Source organism: Athene noctua, chromosome 3 (genome assembly GCF_965140245.1).
Source record: "Athene noctua chromosome 3, bAthNoc1.hap1.1, whole genome shotgun sequence".
Taxonomy (NCBI): Eukaryota; Metazoa; Chordata; class Aves; order Strigiformes; family Strigidae; genus Athene; species Athene noctua.
In genome coordinates, this window is record NC_134039.1 from 63,237,027 (window position 1) to 63,246,143 (window position 9,117).

A 9,117-nucleotide genomic window follows, 5' to 3' on the forward strand; every position below is an offset into this window, starting at 1 on the left:
TGTGTAGGAGGCAGGCAGAAAGGGGGCAACAAATTATAATTCATACTCAGAAATGTAGGTCACAAGTGGGCCAATTAGACTAATGAGTCTGACTCTCCCCCGTCATTTTCTCCTCATTTTACCCAGTGCAAGCCCACAAAATTTTCTCCAACTCTATAAGAAATTTAAGGCTTCTAGTATAAAAGACATACAATCTCAAAAATTTTGAGTGTGCCAGGGAAAGAGTGCAGGGGAGTTCAAGTACATTTCCAGTGTCATGTCAACCTCCGATCATCTCAGTTTACTTGGCATATATCTATTGGAAATATAAGTAACTCTATTTTAAATACAGGGGGGTTTATTCAGTTTAAAAGTATTGACCAGTAAGCATTTCTATGCATTTCTTGTAGATTAACATCTTGTAGATTATCATATACAAGAATCCATGCTTTATTTAGAAGCTTATATGATCAATCTTTTGATAGCACACAGCTAGATGTTTCAGCCATGGCACTGATAATTTTCTACAAAAAAATTTTTCAGGAAACCTTTCAGCCTGGTGACTTCTTTTGCAGGAATTTTTAGCTGCCTGAAATTTCTCTTTAGTTGTGTCTCCTTATAGCTTTCAAATGTGCAAAGTATCATGTCTGGAGTATTTAGCAACTGATGTATCATGCTTTCTCTAGCTCATCAGTGCTTTCATTTTCCAGTGCATTGGCTAGTTTCATACAACCTTTCAGAGTAAAAAGAAAGCCCGTTTAAAATGTTTTTGTTGTTTGTTGTTTGTAGCAGAGTCTGTTACCTAATTTCGTCAGCCTTGATAATTCTGTCTACCTTATTAACCCAACCAGGATGTGGCCAATTTTTAATCCAGTTTCATATGAGCATTTAACTGTAAATATCAGTAATAAGAGAATATTTAGATAGCTCAGTTTTGCTCTGAAATTCTAAAACTCTGAAAATATTTATGTAAAATGAATCTATGTTATAACTCTCTTCTGATTTTGTATCTTGGCATTTAAAATCAATTTGTTATTTAATGATTTTAAAAGGTGCAGTATTATGAAGCAAGGCAATAGCTTCAAAGTTATTATTATCTGTAATCCTGAGGCAATTTCACTTTGCTTACATTGGAAACAGTTTAGTACATTGGATGTTCTAATAAAACTGACGACTTTGATCAACCATATCTAAAGCTACAGGAAGATTTAATAATTTCTCCAGAGATGAGTAAGTAGTATACACAGCTGTGTTTAACCAATACCATGGGTAAAGCATTAACATGAGGGAGGGACATTTAGAACCATTGTGACAATCTGAGAAAGACATCACCATCTTGTTCATGTGTGTTTTCAAAATAAAAGAAACAAGCTTGAGAAATCACCAGTTTTTACTTAGGTGCCCAAACTGTAGACCTCTAAGTGTAAACTAGATATCCTAAACTGCCTTAACCATCTACATGGGCAAATATGCAAGTAGATCAATTCAGCTTATTCTAAGATACGTCTCCAGTATAAGCCTGATAAACCATCAACAGGAGGTGCCTCTTTTTATCCCTCAGTTAGAAACAGAGCACAATATCAGCTAAGGCTTAGGTATCTAACTTAGAGATGTCACAAATAAAGGAAATAAACCTTAAGCCCTATTGAACAGATTTATGAAAACTGCTTTTTACATCTGGGTCTCTGATACACAATACATCCTCCAAATCTAGACCTTCAGAGGGTCTTCTGAAAATCAGTGGGGAAATTATCTTTAGTAATTTAGTCCATGGCTGGTTTAAACCACTATCTACTAGAGTATAAGCTTTTAAATTTAGAGCTGATAAAGAATTAATTTGTAAAGGTATTAGTGATCAGTCTGGCATTCCTGTTCTTAGTCTGTTTGTCTTTTGGCTTAATTTTGAGAAAAGATACTGCCAAACTTTTCTTTTGACTTTTCCAGGAAGCAAGCTTTTTCATCCCAAGAATGTTTTTGTGATATAAAAAGAATTTCCTTTCCAAGCTCAGGATAAACAGTTGACATCTTGAAAGTGTTTGGCTCAATGATGATCATTTTGTCTGTTAGTTTGTTTGTGTCAATCAAAATATACTGTTCAAATTTACTATGAAAGGGTTTTAGATATGGTTCATTTTTATAATCTCTCTTGTTATCTTAAATTATGAAGCTAAATATAATTTCAAGATGGGGAACTGGAATTTTTATTTTATAAAAGAAATTTGATTAAAAAATATCAATATTGCTCCTTTTCAATGTTTAAATTTGAATAAATTGTTATTTTTTGACAACAAAGCCTATCACCCCCAAAACACCCAACCAATTTTAATGACTATCTTTTCCCATACACGGGTATGTGACAGCTTGTTCTGAGCTGGAGGTAATAAGAAAGCTCTGTCCTACTCCCCTGCCTTTGACGGTCCAAACAAAGGCTATGTGATAGCAAAAGACATGGACTCTTTATGTGACATCAATGTACCCTGTGAGGTTGTACTGCCTATTAACGAAAGGATAGAAAAGGAAGCTAGAGTAGCAAATAACAATAAAATATCTCAATAGATGCAGAAATGGAATCACACAGTGGAAATGTTCAGCGATCAAGGATCTTGCAATCAGTCAGACACAAAATCATTGCTTTCGTAACTGCAGGTTTCTTGCTTCTACCATTCTCAAATAGGCAGATACACACAACAGACTTACAGGAGCTGTAAATAAAGGAGAAATCTAATCTAATATAGCTAGGCTTCAATAGATAGGCAAGGAGACATACTGTCTTACAAAGTCTCTGATTTCCTGAGATTTTTATTGGACAAACTATTTGGGAAGTAACATGCATTCAAGGCATTAATAGCTGTGGGTTGAACTGTGGTGTCATGGATATCTGGAATGCATTTCTCATGGCCTGATGCTTGTAGCTCACTTTACAACCTTAGGTTATCTAACAGCTTGAACCTTAGAGAGAAATTAATTTCAACCCTTACATACTACTCTGTGGAAGTCTTCAAGAAATTTAGCAAAACTTAGTGATAAAAGCTTTATAAATGAAGTTAGATATATGTAGATGAGATAGACTGGGTTTAACTTTAGTGGATGCAATAAGACATTTTCAAGGGCAGAAATAATACTGTTTATGCAACATCTGTGATTACCTATGCTGGAGAAAAAGGCTGAAGACCTGACAGGGAATATATTCTATGAAGATATTTATCATCAATTGACCGTTAACAGTCAAAGTGAAGGTTATGCACACTGTCTTTGACGTGATGAGTGGGTGACATTGTAAAAATAGGCCCTTACCCTAAAGCTAGTTTGGTATATTCAGGCTCAGATCTCATTTCAGGGAGAGTATCATTCAGGGGACAAAATATCTTCAGAACACAAATATCACTTGTTAGTATTACACAGGGGAACAATGCCTTCTTTAGTTCAGGAATCTGGGTAATTTCCTCCCCCTTGTCTCCTTACACATTTTAACACAGCAAAAATTATAAGCAACCTGGAAAACTCCCAGAACAAAAGAGCATCTGCAGAACTCCTTGCTACTTGTTTCCTGGTTTATGTGAATTATAAGGTTTATTAATTTTTAGCAAAGGTTAAGTATGGTTTTGTTACTTAGCAACCATGATTCGTTTTAAAAGTTTTGTTTCAAATTTTATGATGTATTTATCCATGTTTTATTCTGCCTCTTTTCTGCTCACAAGAATTCAAACTCAAGAAAGTTTAAATGCAGCCAGATATCTGAACTCACAATCTTTGTTCCTACCTGCTTGCAATAAACATGGAAAATCAGAACTAAAATACAAGCCAAAGCAAGAGAGCCATTGCTATCTCATCTACATGAGGATCTATTCTCAGCTGGTGTTCAATTTGTACTGTGATGGCTTAGGTGGAGAAAATAACCTAGAGCAAATCACAAGGGTATTTTTAGTCTTTGTTTTATTTATTTTCCTTTTCAGTGTCTTGGTTGTGGTGGAGCTTCATGCATTATCAGTTTCAAGCTAAAAATGAAAGCCTGAATTGAGGGGTATTTTCAAAATTAATTCTGGAAAGTGTGATTAATTTGGGAATTAGTTAAAATATTAGTCCTGCTGGTTTTAGCTTATGTTCATGTATATTTTAAGTCCAGATGAATACTTAACGTAGTGCAATATGAACTATAAAGCTTGTGTGCCCGAAGACTTACCTTTTTTTTTCCAAATACGCCAGTTACTGCGATAAAAGCCATGCTTGTCTCTAAAATCTTTGCTTTGCTTCCCCATTTTACAATATTAAGTTGACATCCTAGCTTAACTAAAATCAATGGGAACTTTCCTATTGAGTTTCCTGGGGTCAAAAATTTACTCTGAGAAAAAACAAAGGAAATTGTTAGAAAAAGATCATACCTGAAGGTATGAAAGGCTAAAGTAGCCAGCTATCATAGCTGCTAATCTCTTGTTTTTCCCTGGAAACTGTGGAACACAGCACGCGTGTTAACATCAAACTGCAGAGGTCTCCAGCTGCCCAGGAGCTCCACTCTTGGGAGCTGGTAGAGCAGAAGTTACCTGGAAGTCGGCAGTTCTCACTGTTTGTACTTTTTCAGTGGTGTTCAGAAACCCTTGTGAATGTAGTATGGTACAAGGCATTGCAAATGTACTGATGTAGTGAGATGGATGCTTATTTTTGAGTTTTTACTGTGCTTGTAATACACCTATTTCTGTGCATAGCAGTGGAGTGAGCCTGAAGAAATACTGGAAGCCAAGTAGCACGATTGCTTGAACACTTCGGTATATGCCCTGAGTCTTGGTCCATGCTATGCTGCAATGTAGTGTTCTAATTAAGATGAAGATGAAATTTCAGATTCTCAGGCAGTCAACATAGATGTGGATTTCACTTATCAGGGCAAAAAACCCAGCCTGTTTCAAACCCCTGTAGGTACCTGGAAAGCTTTGGAACAGTGAGTTTATATTCACAGGATGAGGAATATAAAAAATGAGAGAACTAGAAGGACAAGATGAACTTTTGCCAAACTGCTTTTATTTCCCTCTCTTTTGGGGAAGGTTTCTGTTCTTGTTCAGTCTCCTATAAACAAAAAGGGCAACTATCTGGGCCTGATCTCATGGGAAGCAATGGTGAAAATCAACAAATGTTGGTGTAGGCAGAGAAGAGTGGATATCTTGCCCTCTGCCAGAGGCACTCAAGCACCTAATTTGGGCCTTAATGATTGTGTCTTCAACCTTCCCACTCGAGAAATGGCTTTTAACTCTCCACCTTGGTTCAGAGCAAAAGTAGTGTGATTGTTTTTCAAATGGAAAAATCCTAGGAGAAGCTCAGTGCACAGGCACAGAGGAGAAGCAGCAGCCTCCAGAAGGGCACTAGCATGGGGCAGCCAGCCTCCTGCTGCCTCCCAGACACGGCCCTTTCAGCAATAGCCTGCAGAGGTGCCTCCAGCGTGCAAGCCTGATTGCTTTGTGGAGACATGTACACCTCACCTGTGTGTTCATGAAGACCAGCTGCTGCCCTGCATCTCTTCTCAAAGCCTGGGAAGCTTCAGGCAGGCATCCACACTTCTCATTCCTCCCTGAACAGAACTTTACCTCCAGGAAAACAGAGAAATATCTAGGGGGTGGAACATGTACATGGGAGGTTCTTGCCTAATTTCAGAAGTGTTCCACAGATGGATACCAACACACAGCATAAACCACTTTGGTTTGTCCATTAGTGTTTTTATCCCAGTATTCATTTGCATGGTCTTTGGGATATTCAGACCTAGAAAACTGACTTCATACTTTTAATTCTAAACATAAAATAATTACATTTTCTAGATTTAATCACCAGATTAAGTACGTTTTCCAAATTTACTTTCAGAAACAGCAACTGACATTTCCTTTAAAAAAATATAAGGGGGGGGGGAGAAAGAAAACCATCCCTGAGCTGACAGAATGCAACAGTAGGAGGCAAGCATTCAGCTGGCAGTTACTTACTTCCTGGCATGCAATTTTAATTAAGGAGTCAGCATGTCTGCTACACAAGCACACAGGAGGCAGTAACTAAAAATGACTGGGAAAATGTCCATGGATAAAAAGGTAGGAGAAAGAAACAATGACACTGTATTTCAGGAAGCTAATTGAATATGTTCATCCCTACTTTTCTCTAGATAAGACCTGTTACCAAAGGAAAAGCAAGCACAAATTTCTGTATCACAGAATATCTATTTTGGGTGTATAGTCAGATGTTCACTATTGATCCAAGATAATTCAAAGACAGCATCTTTTTTTTTTTTTTTTTTTTATTGTTTTCCAGGTAGGTCTGCATTTGTACCAGTTTTCAGATCTGTGGATAAGGTCTTGTCTTTCTTTTTATGCTAGGGAAACTGCATTTACAGCAGGTGCGTCTTTCACTGAGCAGTTAAACTGATCAGTGCATAAGAAACAGAAATGACCTGCTCAGAAGTCATGTTCTGAGATGTCAATACATATTTTTAAACCAAAGCCAGGCCAGAAATCTTTCTTTCCTTAGACCATAGCTGTAGTGATTATCTAGCTAAGTAAGGTAGCAAGTAGATTGCTTTAAATCACTTCCAGTAATTTTTCATAAATACGTTTTTCCTCGGTATGAGGATTTTTTTCTTCTCTCACAGAACCAATCATTAGGACATAGAGGCTGATTCATATCCTGTACTTTCAACAACCATTATTAATCATACAAATATCTTTCCAAAGAGGTACTGTGAAATCCTGCATTGAAATCTCATTGTTGGTTCTTACTTTCTCTACTGGTAAATATTAAAATGTAACACCGAGGCATAAAAAAGGAGGGAGCTCATGCACCTGTCTTGTTTTAATCTATACACATCAGTCTGAAACAGCTGGGACTAAAAATAATTTGTGAAGGAAAAGCAAATCAATATGATATGACTTAAAAAGTAGAGCTACAGTTTCTGTGGAGAAAAGAACTGGTCAGCTAATCTGTCTTTCTGTCTTTCTGTCACTTTCACTTATTAAGAGCTCTTTGACTAGCAGGTACATAATTCATACTTATGGTTAAAGAAATTGCTGGGTGAATGTTAGAGAAGTACAAAGAATTCAGATGACAGAATCAAAAAATCTTTAAAACTTTTTTTTTTTCTTTTTATAAGTGCTATTTAATGGGCTCATTATGGGTGAAAAAAAATATTTCTGAGAGAAAGTAACTTGGGATGAAACACTGAAAAATCAGTAATGACTTTCTTCCTCCTTCTGTTGAACTGCTTTTATGCATCAGGACTGATGGGATAGTGTTTGCAGAAACTGGGACCACAGTATGATCTGTGTGAGGTTGTGCGTGTCTGTTCTGTTTCTGCATAGCCATGGAGACTGTATCAAAAAGATTCTAATGTCATTACTTAAGATTTTGATGTTTTACTCATATGAAAAAAGCTAATGAGAATGGTGGGGTTGTTTTCTTTTCTTTTTGTCTTAAGCTAACACAGAGGAAGAATTTCCTTTTCCTTTCACTGAGCAGAGGAGAAAACATCCTCATTTTTTTTTTTCTCATAACCCTAAGAAATCCAGACACAGATAGAATAGCCTGAAGACTTCTGCAGTTTAAACCAACTGACAATGATCATTTCAGGAGCCACAGACTCCCTGAAAATTGCCATAGTTTACTGTCAGTTGCTTCTCCTACCTGCCTTAAGCTACAAAATGCCCTAGAGGAATTGCACACAGGGACAAATAAAGACCCAGTAATAAGCCCTGTATCATGGAGACATTCTCAGGAAGGTATTTGTAGGCAAAAAATGGAGAAGGTAATAACCAGTAGCTCTACAGCTACTAAGTTTTGCTCCCAGACCACAGCCATGCCTGTTAGGCTTGACTGGTCAGGGTCTACACAACCCAGCAATCTTTTGCAACCTGCAGGCACCTGTGGAGAACTTAGGGTAGATGACATCTACCACCAGGTTTAACCAGCTGATATTTCTTGTTTCTTTGAGATAAATAGCTTGAGGCACCATTTTGAAGCAGTCTAAACTTTTAGCTGTCTTACTGTTAAACATCTTAACCAAAGGATCCTCTTGACAGTTTCTCTCCCTTGCCTCTGGAAGGAGCCATTTCAGAAGGCTGAAACTGTGCTCTGTAGAATAGCTAAGTCAAATGAATCTTCTGTGGGCATCTCTTTCTCACTCTCAGCTGGAAAGGGACTCCAGGCAAGTGGATTATCTGAAACACATATACTATAGATGGCTGAAATATAGTAAGAAGAATTTCATGCAGAGAAAAACATCACTCCATTGCAATACGAGACTTTTAAATATCTCAGCTCCTACTTTAGCCCTTACTTTTGCTTGGTGAACCTCAGATTTTAATTTCCTTTGAACAGCAACCATGGCTTTAAAGGTGAATTATATATCTTGTACATGTAAAGAAGGGGCCAATGTCCAAATAACACTACAAAACTGCTTTTAATAAACCCAGTTAAAACCAATAACATGCCTATAGTCTCTATCATTGTGGCCTTGCCAGGACTGGAGACCACGTTGCCGTTGTCCCTCCCCTACCCTTGGACTGGGCAGGGCTGGTAGTGAGGCACAAACACCGGTGTGGAAATAAGGAGAAATTTAATACAGCAGTGTAACAAATAACAATCTGAACAACAACAATAGCAATAACAACAACAACAAACAGTAATAACAGTAAAAAAGACAAAATATATGCAGAGAAATACCTCAAGGGACACAGCCAGCCTGCCGCGTGCTTCCCTGGACAAAAGCCACAGGAAACTGTTCTCGCACTTGGCGCATGGACCTGACATCAGCATGGTATGAATAACCCGGCTAGAGCCCCCTCCCCACTGCTGGGGAAACTTAACTCTATCCCAGTTGAACCAGGACAATCATTTTATGTGAAGATATGAAAAAATTTTTAGATTAAATAAAGCTGCCTTCAGGAAGTTTTAATTTGCAACAAAAGAAATTATTCAACTGATCACTGTATTGCAGATAGCATGGTTCCTGGCTGCATGGCAGAGAGAATATTTTCATATGGATGAGCTGCTCTCGATTAATTTATTTGTGATACTCAGGTACGCCTCTGTAGGCATCAAAGCATGGTTGTTACACTGTGGTTGTCTAAGCATGTGCTTGCACACATGTTCATGTATTGTACTTCATTTATAGCAGCTCAT